The sequence below is a fragment of the Salmo salar genome, chromosome ssa09, assembly GCF_905237065.1.
Source record: "Salmo salar chromosome ssa09, Ssal_v3.1, whole genome shotgun sequence".
NCBI classification, from domain to species: domain Eukaryota; kingdom Metazoa; phylum Chordata; class Actinopteri; order Salmoniformes; family Salmonidae; genus Salmo; species Salmo salar.
Genome location: NC_059450.1, coordinates 79,844,901 through 79,863,312, shown reverse-complemented (window position 1 = coordinate 79,863,312; position 18,412 = coordinate 79,844,901).

Sequence of the window (18,412 nt, the reverse complement as noted above, 5' to 3'; positions counted from 1 at the left end):
GAAATATGGATGTAAAAAAAATGTGAAATTGAATGGTCTTCTTGCCCAAGGAATGAGCCAACCCGCATGGCTGCCAATGTGATAAGGATGCAACCAGGGCCGACGCGGATGGCGGTTACTCATGTGCAAGACATAAAGTCTTCTTTTTAACTGTTCCTCCCAGACACCATCCAGAAAATCATTCTGGACAGCACTACTTTTTTCTCCTGTGGGCTGGCAAAATTAAGTTGTTAAGCTAGCCAAAATCCCCAAGTTCTGACTTGTATAAAGTTACACATTCTTCTTTATTTAGATGTGTCAATGAATCTCATTTTGTGTGCATAGCTCACATGCCTGAAAATAAGTTCATTCTGTGAATAGATCTTACTCTGTTTACTGAGGATTTGGAACAGATAACTCTAGTACCTCCGCTCCTAGTTCTGCACCAGAGGAACTAATTATGTTACTTTTCTCTGCATAATTTAAAACATTTTATGCTAATGTCTTGGAAGAAATGATTGCCTCCTGGAATTTTTCTGGTCCACACCATATTATTTGTGTGCTTACAACACAGAATTTGTACCAGAAATACTTAATTAGGACTGTCACTCCTCCCCCAATATCCAATATCTCTTGTGGACTAGATATTCTGCGAATAGGCAAAAAAAGGGTAAACTTATATTGAAATAGAAAATCTCTTGGTCAACAGTCAAGAATTTATACAGTACAGTATAAGTTCCATATATACTGTAGACCTACAGAGACTATTTTAAAATATTTGCTTCCTTTTTGTGCTATACTTGATCCAGTTAAAGTTGTGCTTCTAATCCAGTGAAGCTGAACTTCTAAAAAGGTCTAAAACCTTCAGGACTGTAACTTTAACCCCATGGTGAGATATTGTAGGGGAGGGAGGGTTCAGACACAAATGTTAGTGTATGATATAAAATGAATTTAAACTTCTGAGATGTAAAGAATATCAAGGGAAGAATTAACCTTTTAGGTTTTATTTTATTCATGATGAATGTCCTTACGTAGTTTTTTCTTCCGTTGTTCAGTCATTTCAGTATCCTTATAGGCTCATGCCGTCCAAAACTTTAAAGGCAGACCCTTACTCAGCATATTTTAAGAATACATAAATAATTCCTACACAAGAACAGCAGAGTAAATGCTTTCACAAGATTTCCATTTGAGACAAGAGGCACATTTGATCTTCTAAAGGCATGAAAATGTCACATCTGCAGTCACAGCAATACATCTGGTCATTACAAACACATTAATCGGCGATAACGTTTCATCCACCATGGGTGATTTATTCCAACATATTGTTTATGTCAGACTGGCATAACTTATGGGTCTAAATTACAAAAAAATATCAGAGGCTTTTGTAAGCCTCTACTGTTCTGTACTTTGATGTCCAAACTTGCGAAACATAGACGTCTATGATTGGTTCAGATTTGGTCCAGTACGGACCAACTACATTGGTCTTGTTTGGGGGCGGAGCTCATTAAAATAATAGCCAGTATGGAGAATAATACCTAAATATGCAAAGGGAGATATTGCATATTTATACCTTAGGGAACCTATTCAGGAGAATGAAGAGAATGACATTCATATCCATAATTCTGCATTTCTTTGTAACGCAGATCAGGGACACACGATGAAATTCCATTACCGCAATTCTGTTACCGAGTGTAAATCAACTTCACCTACTGTAACCCCACAAAATGTTCAAACCCAAGGTTTCATATTATAACTGACACCACATTCTTTCTGTAGACATCTTTGAATCTTAATTTCAGCAGATATTTAAGAGTTTTTGGAAAACGTGGTCACATAACAAACTTAACTTTATGACTATAACTACTGGTTCTTGAAGGAGGGAAACAAGGTACATACTATGGGGAGTCACACTCTTGCGAATTCGGTTGAAGGAGCTACAATCACGCCTGACAAGGCCAATGAAATCCACGACTCGCTAGAAGATGTACCTCGTTTCCCTCCTTCAGGGAACAGTAGTTATAATAATGTTACATTCCCTTTCAGTCAGTCAGTCAACTTCAGTACAACATACTATGGGGTAATATAATCACACCCCAAGCCAACCCCAACAAATACTTTATGAAAACAGCCTATGGCAATTCTGTTCCAGTGGAATTGCCCTGTTTCCAAATGAGGCGACAGAGCTGCTTGAAGCAGTAGCCTTAATAAGGGAAGTGATGAGACAGACAGTTGTGCCAGAGATACAGACCACCTAGAGGATGGGGTGATGAGCGGCTAAATTAGGAGATTAAAATCATGCCTGTCATAAATGTCAAGAAGGTTTATGAACCTGGATATCTCCAAGCCATCATAAACCCCACCAGCAGAAATGTATTGACCTGACCATCAAAAAAAGGACTAAAAATGACCAGAACTTGATTGCTTTTTACTCCAGTTCTTAACGCTTTGAAAATATATTGGTGATGAAGTCTAATCGAGGAGAAAATCTATCTGATACGCATGAAAAATTACCCCATCGACCCCCCCAAAAAGGGCAATTACTCCAGAGGCCAAATAATTAATAAAACTCATGAAATGCAAAATAAAAGCCCCCACATAAATCTATCTATCGAAGCCCACGGCACAAACGTCAATTAAACGTCTATTCCACGTTGGTTCCACGTAATTTCAACGAAACACTGTGCGCCCAGTTGTGTTTCACTGTTGATAGAAAGTACACAACAACAAACAGTCTGTCTCAAACACCACATGGGAAACGGGCAGGGATGTCAATCATCTCTGGAATGTATTTAACCTTGGGATATGTTTTAATGATCTCCCCATAATAGAAGCAGTGCATACATATGTATACAGGTTTGTGTCTCAGTGTCTAGATTAGATTTGCTATGGTCCAGGACACATGTGGTAGTCAAATATCCCTTGGGGATTCCTTCTACCCTTTTGCAGGCTCATTTTCAGATGTACAGTAGTCATAAAGTTGTCATCCAAATAATAGCCAATTTGATCTGTTAGGCAAATCAAGACATAGGCTAGCCATTTTATAGCAACTGGCACAATGGTCTCATGTGCCCAGGATTCCATAAAGAATGCAAACAACAAAGTGGGCAATTTATTCTCATTATATTGCACTTTACTTTTGAATAATGGATCACGGATGCAATCAATAATGCATAATTTTATCCTGCTTTTCCTGAGGCTTTCTGTCCATAACATTTGCTGACAAAAGTATAACAAAACTCCTCGACTTCAAATAAAATCATACCCGCTTGACTGTATTTGCAAGCTCACATTTCTCCCTGAACAATGTACCAGTGCTGTTGTGTTTTGTGTGACACCGTAACAGTACTGAGGTCCACCCCACAATACAAATCAATGTACTGTACCACCTAGGGGAACACTCCCAGGTAGCACATAACGTTCTGAGAACTATATGTTTTTTAGAGCTTGGTTGTCCCATAGACATTAAAACCAGTAGATAGTGATAGCGCTGACATCATCCACGCATTCCCATGGAAAACTCCTGATGGCGCATGAAGCATTTGAATTTGAACAGTGCCATATTGCTGAATGGGGCTGAATGGCACCAAAAAAAATCACTAAGGATCATAGCAAAAGTGACCGTAACTAGCAAAGGATAATGGTCGATGTAATCGTTTTCATCCTGCCTGAAAGAGTCAACCCAACCAGGCGCGAGCCTCCTCATTGACTGCCGGCCTGTGATTGGTCTGTGTCATCACGTGGTCCTGTGGGAAGACTTTCCATCATTATTCTGGGAATGGTGCAGGACAGTTGCTTGGCTTTAGAACATTCTCAGTACATTTAAATAAATAGTAATTTTTGGGGTATTTCATCACTTTAACAGAAAATTTCCTCAAAGTTCAAACATGGTTACATTTAATAAAACTGTTGGTAATGTTCTAGGAACGTTCTCCAACTGGTTTGACATTGGGAATGTTCTCAAATAGTTCAGAGAAGGGCAAGAAACAACGTTCTTCTGTGGGAATTTCAATACATAACGTTTCAGCATAACGTTTCCTACAGGTTTGTAGTCTGTTTGATTAGAAATAAATTAACAGCTTACCCCTTTTCTCCCCAATTTCATGGTATCCAATTGATAGTTACGGTCTTGTCTCATCACTGCAACTCCCGTACGGACTCGGGAGAGGCGAAGGTCAAGAGCCATGCGTCCTCCAAAACACAACCCAACCAAGCCGCACTGCTTCTTGACACAATGCCCACATAACCCGGAAGCCAGCCGCACCGATATGTCAGAGGAAACACCATACACCTGGCGACCGTGTCAGCATGCACTGCGCCCAGCCCGCCACAGGAGTCGCTAGTGCGCGATGGGACAAGGACATCCCTACCAGCCAAACCTTCCCCTAAGCCGGACGACGTTGGGCCAATTTTGCACCACCCCATGAGTCTCCCGGTCGCGGCCGGCTGCGACAGAGCCTGAACTTGAACCCAGAATCTCTAGTGGCACAGCTAGACCACTGCGCCACTCGGGAGGCCCAAGAAATGTTCTATGAGTTAAAAAAAAACATGGCATGCAAGCTCCAACCTGGTGGCACAGTTGACTAATTCCAAGGGTAGGGAACAGAAGATAATAGGTTTGAATCTCATTGATGCTGTGCCACAATAGAATTAATGTGTTTGCATGATTAAAGCCTAAGCAAATTACTTTTCATGTGTCCTATCAGTGTTTGGAGTTCAAAACAGTTAACCTACGATAGCAGTGTTATTAAAAGTCTTATTGAAAGATTCAGTGAAAGTTTTAAGAAAACCTAAAAAAAAAAAATGAATTTCCGTTCTCAGAACATTAATAAAACTTCACAGGAAAACTTTCAGGGAACCATGGTAAAACGTTCTCAGAACCTACCTGCAAGTAAAGATGAACATTCACAGAACAGGCTAAATTTGCACTTCCATTCTCAAAACGTTTAAAGAACGTTCAATTTTACCAGTCAGTAAACATATGGCTTAGGGCTCGGCGATAAATCAATATCACTAATTATCGAGGTAATTACTTCTCTCAATAACGATATAAAAACATTTAGATTCATTTTCGATAATGTCGATATAGAATAATTAGGTACAGCAGTCCATTTCACCTCTGACGCAGCAGGAACATGCGGACAAGTGACAATATGCACGTGGAGAGGTATACGCCCACTAAAAACCACTTAGCACCTCGAATGATGGAGTAGCCACTATTAACCACTAAAAATGAGTGATGTAGGCCGAGACAGTGGCAGTGATAGCCATAGAGAAGGAGCAGCTTCCAACAAAGAAATTATTGATGAAAAGGGTTCAACTGTTTCAGTCATTTGGAAGTGGTTTGGCTTTTTGAAGTCCGACAAAGAGCAGAGCGATGTTCGGTGCAAATTGTGCCGTAGACAGGTGGCTACGAAGTCTGGTAATACGACAAACCTTTTTCAACATCTGAAGCAAAATCACTCTTTGGAACATGCAGAAAGTTTGAGTTTGCGCCGTGGTATTGATAAACGCCCCTCAAGCACCAGCCAATCCAGGGATGTTTGCCCGAAGCAGTCAACACTGACAGCGTTTATGCCTAACAAGCAAACATCCAAAAGACAAAGACATCACAAATGCTTTTATGCATTGCATTGCTAAGGACATGCTACCAATTAGCACAGTCGAAAAGGAAGGTTTCAAGAGGCTTATCAATTTAATTTACCCCAGGTACGTGCTCCCTGGCCGCAAACATGGAACAATTTTCCTTGAAGTATAATTTGATGTGTAGCTCACATAATTAAAAAACCTTTATTTAACTAGGCAAGTCAGTTAAAAACAACTTCTTATTTACAATGACGGCCTATCGGGGAACAGTGGGTTAACTGCCTTGTTCAGGGGTAGAACGACAGAATTTTACCTTGTCAGTTTGGGGATTCAATCTAGCAACCTTTCAGTTACTGGCCCAACACTCTAACCACGAGGCTACCTGCCTAGTGGTTTGTTCAGGCATTAGGCATTCTTGAGTCTGAAGCAGATATGCACCTTTTAAACATTATTTGATTGATATCGTGCTAATTATCGTTATCGAATGATAAAATATATAGATATCATGATAATTGATTTGCCATATCGCCCAGCCCTAATATGGCTTCCTTCCCAGAACCAATGGGAAACCAAAAACATATGTTCCCACAGCTTCCAAGGAACCAAATGTGCTAGCTGGGCTACAATTAGGACTATCTTTAAGGTTGGATAATGCTCATGAAAAGTTATACAGTAGCTAAGTTATAAGCCTACAGAATGCATAATGCACACATTCATTGACTACTTGAGAAATGGTTGTGACATCCAAACTAATCTGGGGTTCTCAAAGTGGGGTCCGCGGACTGTCTCTTGTTGTCAAATTGACTGGGGCCAGCAAATCTCATTGTCAAATTGACTGGTGGGAGCAAAGAGCCAACCTCAAAGATGTAGAAATGTTCTGCCCCAGTCAATTTGACAAGGGATTTGCTGGCCTCAGTCAATTTAAACATAAAACACGGATTGACGTAATGAACCAAAACGTCCGTTGCTATGCTGGTTGCTTAACCCTATTTTACCTCCGAGCGGTCGCTTAGGAAGGAGGATGCGGGCAGTTATAGTTCTATTTCACCTCATAAGTGCTTGCTCAGTCTGCGCAAAATAATTACCTAAGAATTGCTTTCCAAGGACGGTATTTTTGACGGTGACAACCTGCTGCTTCAGAGGACCGAAAAGACTGGAAAGAGAACACTCTTTCTTTACCATATATTTGTCTTTATAAAAAAAATATTGTTAAATAGGAAGAAATAATTTAAGCTATTTTTAGATTGATGCTGCTAGCTACTGTACTTATTTACCTCAGCATGCCTAATCAAGAGGCGAAACATTCAAAGAAATTCACAGTTCAGGGTAACGTTAAGCAGATACGGATGGACGGATTTAGCTATGTACAACATTTGTTCAACAATCATTTTCCATCTAGCTAGTTGGTCATCAACATGTCCAAGCCCCCCGGGAGGTATACCATCCACCAGAACCAGTGAGTTCAGATCAGTCTGATTCTCTGTGCTCTGAGTCGGAGGTATAGCCTTCCAGCTTGAGGTAGGCTATACCTTCCAGTGTTGAAAAGTGAATATCTCCCATTTATAACACTGCACTAATCCATCAAATGTTCTCACAGTAAAGTGTAAACTGTGTGTTTGCTTGTTTACGTCTCTGTCTCCTACCTTGTTCCCTTTAACTCTGCTCCTGTTCTCCAGGACCTAGGGGTTCTGCCTAACACCCAGACTTGGATCCACTTGATGTCCTCCATTACCAACCACCCTCCAACTTTTCATTACATCATCTACAGCTACTGTTACTGTCATGTTGTCATTATCTGCTAAGAAACTTTTCTTGCTCTATCATACTGGACACATAATATGTGAGATACACAGATTAACTAAAAATACTAGCACTGCAAACACTCAGAATGAAGAGAGCAGCAGTGCTTGGACTCTCTTCAAGTCCCCATTCTGAGACTGGCTGTCTGTTGAGAACAAGTGACAGGCAGAATCTCCCACCCACATAACAACCACCTCCTCAAAATTCCACACACCAGAATTCAGTATATGATTGCCATGAGAGTGTACAAAAAAATATCAAAGTTTATGTATTCAAATCTTAAATATTGCCAGGTTGGTTTTCATAGTTGTTTCACAAGGTGTTCATTATTGTAAGTTGTTAGGTATCCTTTGATGGTATTTATTGTTATATCCTAGGACCTACAATAAATACATATATATTCAACCACAAGGGTGTAGTAATGAGCTATGCGAGATATATATATATTTTTATCATAATGGAGGCCTACTGCAATTCTATTATTTCAGTGTAGATAAGGGAAGGGCAGGTAAAAATAAAATCATGACAGCCAGACAAGCCAGGGTATGAATCAAACTGATTTGCATATGAATGGAGTGGAAGTTAGCTGACTTCATGATCTGTAAGATAAGTAACTTTAATGTGTCAAGCAGATTACATGTTTTATTTGCCATTTTTGCAACATTTAAGACATGGATTTCATGTTGTAATGTTAACAAGGTAACCAAAAGTAGTTTGAAGTAATGTTTTCATTTTATTAGCAAAACAAAACTTTTTAAACAGCGAAATTGTCGCAGAAATCAGCCTTGTTTGCATAGTGAAGATGAAAAGAACGTAATTTAGGCTGTAATGATCTCCAAAATTCTAATCATTAGGTCATCACACCGTTGATATAGCAACGGATGCTAATAGTTTATCGACTCCCATTGTGACGCAGAGGGGGACACTTTTTGACCTCCTTTTCGGGAGAAAATATTGTGAAACACTAACATTACACCATTAACTTTTCTGAAATGACAATGCAAAAATAATACATATCTCCTTTAATCTACAATTTGTTATTTTTCCTGGGCAACATGGACCTGGGAGGCTAACAGGGATATTGGTATCCACAGTACTCCACCAATTTTTACTTTTTCAACTCAATAGTTTTTGTTTTCGACCCCCAAAAATTGTTTAACATAAATGCAGTTGTTTAAAGTAACTAAGTAAAAATACACTATACAGTATATATACAAAAGTAAGCGGACACCCTTTCAAATGAGTGGATTTGGCTATTTCAGCCAAACCTGTTGCTAACAGGTATATAAAATCGAGCACACAGCCATGCAATCTCCATAGACAAACATTGTAGAATGGCCTTACTGAAGAGCTCAGTGACTTTCAACGTTGCACTGTCATAGGATGCCACCTTTCAAACAAGTCAGTTCGTCATTTTTCTGCCCTGATAGAGCTGCCCCCGGTCAACTGTAAGTGCTTTTATTGTGATGTGGAAACTTCTAGGAGCAACAATGGCTCAGCGAAGTGGTAGGCAGAACGGGACCGTCGAGTGCTGAAGCGTGTAGGGCGTCTATCCTCAGTTGCAGCACTCACTACCCAGTTCCAAGTTCCAAACTACCTCTGGAAGCAACGCAGCACAATAACTGTTTGTCGGGAGCTTCATGAAATGGGTTTCCATGGCCAAGCAGCCGCACACAAGCCTAAGATCACCATGCGCAATGCCAACCATCGGCTGGAGTGGTGTAAAGTTTGCCGCCATTGGACTCTGGAGAAGTGGAAACATTTTCTCTGGAGTGATGAATCACGCTTCACCATCTGGCAGTCCAACGGACGAATCTGGGTTTGGAGGATGCCAGGAGAACGCTACCAGCCCCAATGCATAGTGCCAACTGTAAAGTTTGGTGGAGGAGGAATAAAGGTCTGGGGCTATTTTTCATGGTTCAGGATAGGCCCCTTAGTTCCAGTAAAGGGATTAACGCTACAGCCTACAATTACATTCTAGACAATTCTGTGTCGAGATTGTCGAGATTGGTGTGTAATAATTTGACTGACCTGCACAAAGTCCTGACCTCAACCCCATCAAACACCTTTGGGATGAATTGGAACACCGACTGGGAGCCAGGCCATGCGTTCTCCGAAACACAACCCAACCAAGCCTACTTTTAGACCTTTAGTCAAGTAATAGTTTACTGGGTTACTTTCACTTTTACTTGAGTCATTTTCTATTAAAATATGTTTACTTTTACTCAAGTATGACAATTGAGTACTTTTTCCACCACTGCATAAATGCACTGTAATTTAAACTTTTAAAAAATTATCTCATGACAAAATGTGTAACATTGCATGATATTAGCTTAAAAGCTGCAACAACAAAATATCTCTGCCCCATGACAAATATGTAGAATTGCAGGAAATTAGCTTGAAAACTGCAAAATATTCTCTCTCCGATGCCAAGAAGCAGGTCTTTAAAATATTCCTTCCCAGGGCCCCAGACTTGGTTCCTCTGGCCATTTACTGCCAAAGTCATAGTAAAACTCATTGTATGCTATTTCTATCTCACTCGAGTTGTGTTCTGATTATGAGGGGGTCCCTGATGAATTTCCGATCACAAAAGAGGTCCTAGGCCACAAAAAGTTTGCAAACCCCTGGATAAAGTGTATTCATAACTTTGGTTCAAGGCGTACATTGAAATTGTTTCTTGGCAGTTTGCATGGACAGCAGCATAAATGAATGGACTTGCATAGACTGCGAACGCTGTTGTAATTATTATGATTACAATGCATTACATGAAGTGAAGCTATCCACAAACAATTCTAATAACAAAGGCAATTTGAATATAAAAGATATTTCTCAGAATTTACTATTTTGTCTTACAGGAAAAAGTGTTAAGTGAGATGGTATTCCTGACTGTACTCTGCTTGTGTCAGCTAAGTGTGTAATTGGAAATAGCTTGCATTAGTGACTAGCATATTTATGCACCTCTGACCAACTCTAACTGACCTGGATTGCTTCCTCTCATATTTTTATTCCGAAATGTCTTGTGAAACGTCTTATGGATTGTCTTGTGAAATGGCCTGTCGGGGAAAGTAGACCTGATTAGCAAGGTCATTCCAGTGGTTGTGATGACTGAATGCTCTGATGCTTTGACTTTAAACATGAATTTCCCCGAGAGTTTCAAGGAGAGCGGTATCACCTTATGGAGATAAAATTAAGCTCATCTCGGCCCAAAATAGATTATATTGTAATAATGATTCTCTATGCTATATGATAGCCCTTAACGGTTTGCATATACTGAGGGTGGATTTTCACAGTGCTCATGATCATTATCTAGACATTTTCCAGAAGGAACTTTAGTCGTGGCAAGTTGGATAAGATAAAGATATAAAGAAAACATATAAACAGCAACATTCACACATGACCGATACAAATGCTTACACGGTACAGTTGAAGTTGGAAGTTTACATACACTTAGGTTGGTCTCAATAAAACTCATTTTTCAACCACTCCACAAATTTCTTGTTAACAAACTATAGTTTGGGCAAGTCGGTTAGGACATCTACTTTATGCATGACAGAAGTAATTTTTCCAACAATTGTTTACAGACAGATTATTTCACTTATCATTCACTGTATCACAATTCCAGTGGGTCAGAAGTTTATATACACTAAGTAGACTGCGCCTTTAAACAGCTTGGAAAATTCCAGAAAATGATGTCATGGCATTAGAACTTCTGATAGGCTAATTGACATCATTTCAGTCAATTGGAGGTGTACCTTTGGATGTATTTCAAGGCCTACCTTCAAACTCAGTGCCTCTTTGCTTGACATCATGGGAAAATCTAAAGAAATCAGCCAAGACCTCAGAAAAAAGATTGTAGACCTCCACAAGTCTGGTTCATCCTTGGGAGCGATTTCCAAATGCCTGAAGGTACCACGTTCATTGGAACAAACAATAGTACGCAAGTATAAACACTATGGGACAACACAGCCGTCATACCGCTCAGGGAGGTGACGCGTTCTGTCTCCTAGAGATGAACTTACTTTGGTGTGAAAAGTGTGAATCAATCCCAGAACAACAGCAAAGGACCTTGTGAAGATGCTGGTGGAAACAGGTACAAAAGTATCTATATCCACAGTAAAAACGAGTCCTATATTGACATAACCTGAAAGGCCGCTCAGCAAGGAAGAAGCCACTGCTCCAAAACCGCCATAAAAAAGCCAGCCTACAGTTTGCAACTGCACATGGGGACAAAGATTATATTTTTTGGAGAAATGTCCTCTGGTCTGATGAAACAAAAATATTACTGTTTGGCCATAATGACCATCGTTATGTTTGGAGGAAAAAGCGGGAGTCTTGCAAGCCGAAGAACACCATCCCAACCGTGATGCACGGGGGTGGCAGCATCATGTTGTGGGGTTGCTTTGCTGCAGGAGGGACTGTTGCACTTCACAAAATAGATGGCTTCATGAGGTAGGAAAATTATGTGGATATATTTAAGCAACATCTCAAGACATCAGTCAGGAAGTTGAAGCTTGGTTGCAAATGGGTCTTCCAAATGGACAATGACCCCAAGCATACTTCCAAAATTGTGGCAAAATGGCTTAAGGACAACAAAGTCAAAGAATTGGAGTGGCCATCACAAAGCCCTGACCTCAATCCCATAGACAATTTGTGGGCAGAACTGAAAATGTGTGTGCGAGCAAGGAGGCCTACAAACCTGACTCAGTTACACCAGCTCGGCCAGGAGGAATGGGCCAAAATTCACTCAACTTATTGTGGAAGGCTACCCGAAACATTTGACCCAAGTTAAACAATTTAAAGGCAATGCAACCAAATACTAATTGAGTGTATGTAAACTTCTGACCCACTGGGAATGTGACGAAAGATATAAAAGCTGAAATAAATCACTCTACTATTATTCTGACCTTTCACATTCTTAAAATAAAGTGGTGATCCTAACTGACCTAAGACAGGGAATTTTTACTAGGATTAAATGTCAGGAATTGTGAAAAACTGAGTTTAAATGTATTTGGCTAAGGTGTATGTAAACTTCCGACTTCAACTGTATATACAAGATAAATGTAAGTCACTAAAGTCTATTTAATTCAAGAGCTGTGCAATAGAAGATAAACATAAGTCACACAATTTGATTTTCATTTAAAAGCCGTACTGATGCCAGTACAATACTCTTAGTGGCTCTTTTGGTAAAGACCTGAGTCTGCGCCATGATGGCAGTACTGCGTATTGACTTTTCAGTGAATGTGTAAGATCCTAAATGATTTATCTAGTGAAGACCCTCGCTTCCTTCTGGATCTGTATATGACTTTAAAATATTAATGAGAGGTATATTGTCACTAAAGGAGAGTTTACATTCTTGACATTGTCCACATAGCCTTCCCTTGCTTTTTAACTCTACCTGACAAGCTGAGACACATTTGACTGTACGTGAGCAAAGATACTGCCAAAAGTGGATGACATATCATGCCTTCACATTGGTCTTTTCGTAGAGCCCTGTCCCTACAGTGCTCTGATCAGGGGGTTGCTGATGGGCCTGGCAGACCAATCAGAGGGTAGTCATGGTTCTGTCTGCTCTTTCTGCTCTTCCATTAACGCTCCCTCTCCGTCTGACCATATTACTGTCAGGGCATGTGGCAAAAAGGTCCACCATTCTGAACTTGTGACAATATTTGACATTGTTAATTGTATCCTGGCTGACCAGCTGATCTCAAGTCAGATTTCACACTATCATTATTCTCATCCATATTGTTTTACTGTCAGGCTGAAACTTGTGTCCTCTCTTGATCCTGAATTAAAATAGTAGTTTTCAAAAGGGAAAATGTAAAATACAACAGTGTAATTGAATGGGATAGTACAGGAACTGTCCGTCACACATGTCTTGGCTGAGGCACAAAAGAAGGGTGGTTGAAGTTGCATTATGTCATGTCTCCTTCTCACACTGACAGAGGGTTCAAACCATAGAAATATAATGAACAGGATGAGCTTGGAACCTCTAAAACCCTGGAAATTGTACTGGTAAACTCATGGGTACACTCGCAATGCCTACCTGGCATTGTGATGCAATAATTTCCATGGTCATTTGGAGTGTTCTATCAACTGTTGCTGGATTGTCATGTTAATGTAGAATATTCAATCAAGTGATGCTAAATGATGTGGCTCATGCAATGGAATGTATTTTTTGTAATGTCAGTTGAGTTGACTCAACAAATCACAGCTCCGATCGAAGGGTACACTTCCTGCTTTTACTTCCTGGCATGGGTCTAGGTTGAAGATGACAAAAGGTTTAGATAATGACATTCTAATATCCCATAACTCTTTGCAACAATTGGACCAGCTATGCTAGTTAGCAACGACACTGGTAGTTAGCAACGGTGCTGGTCTCAGATTTGTGATGATGTTGTCTTAACCTGTATGTTTTCGACCTAGGCATGAGTACTCTCAAAATGGCTGCCAGTCCAGTCATTATGCCATCATGGATTTGAATGGGGACATCCGTTCTATTCAATCCATTTCTATGGTTCAAACAGCCTGGAATAGACAACCACTCCAATCCCCACCCCTCTTCCCCCAAACCCCCTAAAGAAACTCATTCTGTAAAAAAGGAACCTGGGCCAACATCCAGAGTGCATCTCAAAACAAAGCGATGTGCCATTCTGGGGGTGTTTCACCCCCCTGCTCGAAGCAGAGAGAAGTGGCTGTGTTCCCTGCAGTAACTCCCACTGAACTGCTCACTGAGTCAGAGCTCATAGTGTGACAGGCATGCCAGCTAGGTTTATTTGATCACTCTCAGGATGGGGAGAGAATGGCTGGCTTTGCCACACACAGAGCCCTCTGCAGCATGGAAGAGAAGAGGCAAGCTTTTCCTTCGCCTGTGGCCAAACACATTAGGTTTTTATGTTCCCGCACATCTTGTCAACACCATGAAATTGCTTCAGTTGAAAACAGTGCTCAGCAATACAAAAGGGGTTATGTGAGGCAAGACCTTGCTGAAAACTCATCATAACATGTATATACAGTTGCTGTAATGGCTTTGACTTACTGTGTCGCAATAATGGATACATGTATTTCATTATACAATCTATTGACAATGTGATACAGCTGAAATAAAATGTAATGTCAAGTCAACAGCAATTTTGCCATTGGATGCATTGGTAAGATTGTATCCTTAGAAGTAATAATACTACAATAAACTATACTACACATCTTGATTGGGTGTGAGGTTTTCAAAGCATTCTCATTCTGACTGTCAAGGTTGGTTATCCAATACTTTGAGGCTGGAGCCTAAGGACAGTCCATAGTTCTGCTCAACACCGCATGAGTTGGGGTATACTGGACTTAGTACAGTTTTAAAATATTGAAACTGATGTTCTGTTAGGTATGAGGGAATCCAATGCAGTTCACATACGCTTGCTGCTTTATTATTTGAGAGTGCAGTACTGACATCTAGTGCTAAAATGTGAAAGTAATTCCCTTAGAGGACTGACAATACCGTTGCGTATTGATATTGCATTGATCGAGTATTATGTGAAGGCAAATATACATTTTGGCCCGAAATATATAAGACACAGAAATGAAATGAGCTTGCGGTTAGAGCGTTGGGTCATTAACCGAACGGTCGCTGGTTCGAATACCCCAGCCGACAAGGTTAAAAATCTCTCGATGTGCACTTGAGCAAGACATTTGCTCCAGGGTGCTGCACTACATGGAGACATGGAATCACTGGTCACTTTAATAATGGAACACTAGTCACCTTAATAATGTTTACATACTGCTTTACTCATTTCATATGTATATACTGTATTCTATTCTACTGTATTTTAGTCAATGCCACCACGACATTGCTCGTCCTAATATTGATATATTTCTTAACTCCATTCTTTACTTTAGATTTGTGGGTATTGTTGTGAATTGTTACATATTACTGCACTGTTGGAGCTAGGAACACAAGCATTTTGCTAGACCCACAATAACATCTGCTAAATATGTGTATGTGACCAATAAGATTTGATTCGACTTTTACTATGGCTGACCCTGTAAAACATTTCACGCAGGTTAGCGTTTTTCTTAATGAATGTTGTTCTGGAGGCAGCTCTGCAGAGGTCACTAGCTGTCACATAAAATCTGATTTTAAACCTAACCCGAACCTTACATTTAGACCAAAAAACACATTTTGTTGTCATACATTCTTACATTATAGCCAATTCTGAGCTTGCAGCTTGCCAATCTAAGGGGAAATCGCTAAAATCTGTCTGCAGGACAAGACTCAAGACAAAAACGGCAACCTGCACATTTCACTGCACCTATCTGGTGTATGTGACAATAATATATATTTGTTTACAGCTTATAGTTTGACACATGAATGAAAATGCAAAGAGTAACTGATGCCATAAACAGAAAAAAATATTAACTATACACCTATCATTTCAGACTATGCATTGTTGAGAAAGTATTGTATCACAACCATTCTTTGAATTGCTGTTGACTAGCAAAATAAACCCAGACTATTAATCTATGATAGGTAGGCCGATAGCAAAAAGGGATACATTTTTTTGTATAAAAACATTCTACCTGGATTTATAACGCAATTTCTCCAACAATGCCTTGACTTAGATATATTTTAGACCCTCCTGTAGCAGTCTAAAATGAATCCATTCCACAAAAGACTCCCCAAACTGGAAGTGATTTGTAGCCCCACACAAACGTATTAACGCTGCTGGCAGCCTGCATATTTATGCCAACTAGATACAGTCTGTTCGATCTACTGTCTACTGAAACTGCAGCAAATTAAACAGCTCATAGGCAAATTTGTCATGTCTCAAATTTAGGTTTCATTACATTACATTAAATGTTGCATATTGGGGACATCATGAATGTGTGTATGGGGATGTACGATGGGCATAAATTCCTTAAACTTCACAACCCCACCAAACTCAGCATTCATATTATTTTCCCCAGAAATATATTCTTCAAAGTAGTCACCCTTTGCCTTGATGACAGCTTTGCACACTCTTGGCATTCTCTCTACCAGCTTCATGTGGTATTCACCTGGAATGCGTTTCAATTAACAGGTGTGCCTTGTTAAAAGTTCATTTGCCAATCAGTTGTGTTGTGACAAGGTAAGGGTGGTATACAGATGGTAGCCCTATTTGGTAAAAGACCAAGTCCATATTATGGCAAGAACAGCTCAAATAAGCAAATAGAAATGACAGTCCATCATTACTTTAAGACATGAAAGGTCAGTCAATGCAGAAAAAAAGACATTCAAAAGTTTCTTCAACTGCAGTTGCAAAACCCATCAAGCGCTATGATGAAACTGGCTCTCATGAGGACTGCCACAGGAAAGGAAGACCCAGAGTTACCTCTGCTGCAGAGAACAAGTTCATAAGAGTTACCTGCCTCAGAAATTTCAGCCCAAATAAATGCTTCACAGAGTTCAAGTAACAAACACATCTCAACATCAACTGTTCAGAGGAGACTGCGTGAATCAGGCTTTTATGGTCAAATTGCTGCAAAGGAACCACTACTAAAGGACACCAATAATAAGAAGAGACTTGCTTGGGCTAAAAAACACGAGCAATTGACATTAGACTGTTGGAAATCTGTCCTTTGGTCTGATGAGTCCAAATTTGAGATTTTTGGTACCAACCGCCGTGTCTTTGTGAGACGCAGAGTAGGTGAACGGATGATCTCCGCATGTGTGGTTCCCACCGTGAAGCATGGAGGAGGTGGTGTGATGGTGTGTGGGTGCTTTGCTGGTGACACTATCTGTGATTTATTTATCATTCAAGGCACACTTATCCTCCTGCATGACTACCACAGCATTCTGCAGTAATCTGCCATCCCATGTGGTTTGCGCTTAGTGGGAATATCATTTGTTTTTCAACAGGACACTGAACCAAAACACCTCCAGGCTTTTTATTTTAACCTTTATTTAACTAGGCAGGTCAGCTAAGAACAAATTCTTACTTACAATGACGGTCTACACCGGACGACGCTGGGCCAATTGTGCGCCATCCTATGGGACTGCCAATCAAAGCCGGATGTGATACAGGCTGGAATCGAACCAGGGTTTCTGTAGTGATGCCTTTAGCACTGAGATGCAGTGCCTTAGACCACTGTGCCACTCAGGAGCCCTAGGTTGTGTAAGGGCTATTTGACCAAAAAGGAGAGTGATGGGGTGCTGCATCAGATGACCTGGCCTCCACAATCACCCGACCTCAAACCAATTGAGATGGTTTAGGATCAGTTGGACCACAGAGTAAAGGAAAAGCAGCCAACAAGTGCTCAGCATATGTGGGAACTCCTTCAAGACTGTTGAACAAGCATTCCAGATGAAGCTGGTTGAGAGAATTCCAGGAGTGTGCAAAGCTGTTATCAAAGCAAAGAATGGCAACTTTGAAGAATCTCAAACATAAAATATACATTGATTTGTTTTGCACTTTTTTTGGTTACTACATGATTCCATGTGTTATTTCATAGTTTTGATGTCTTTCCTATTATTCTTCAATGTAGAAAATAGTGAAAATAAAGAAAATCCCTTGAATGAGTAGGTGTGTCCAAACTTTTGACTGGTGCTGTGTGTGTGTGTGTGTGTGTGTGTGTGTGTGTGTGTGTGTGTGTGTGTGTGTGTGTGTGTGTGTGTGTGTGTGTGTGTGTGTGTGTACACGCACACACACGCTATCATTCAAAAGTTTGGGGTCACTTAGAAATGTTCTTCTTTTTGAAAGAAAGCTAATTTTTCGTCCATTAAAATAACATCAAATTGATCAGAAATACAGGGTAGACATTGTTAATGTTGTAAATGACTATTGCAGCTGGAAACGGCAGATTTTTAATGGAACATCTACATCGGCGTACAGAGACCCATTATCAGCAACCATCACTCCTGTGTTCCAATGGCACTTTGTGTTAGCTAATACCAGTTTATCATTTTAAAAGGCTAATTGATAATTAGAAAATCCTTTTGCAATTATGTTAGCACAGCTGAAAACAGTTGTTCTGATAAAGAAGCAATAAAACTTTTTTTTTGACTAGTTGAGTTACTGGAGCATCA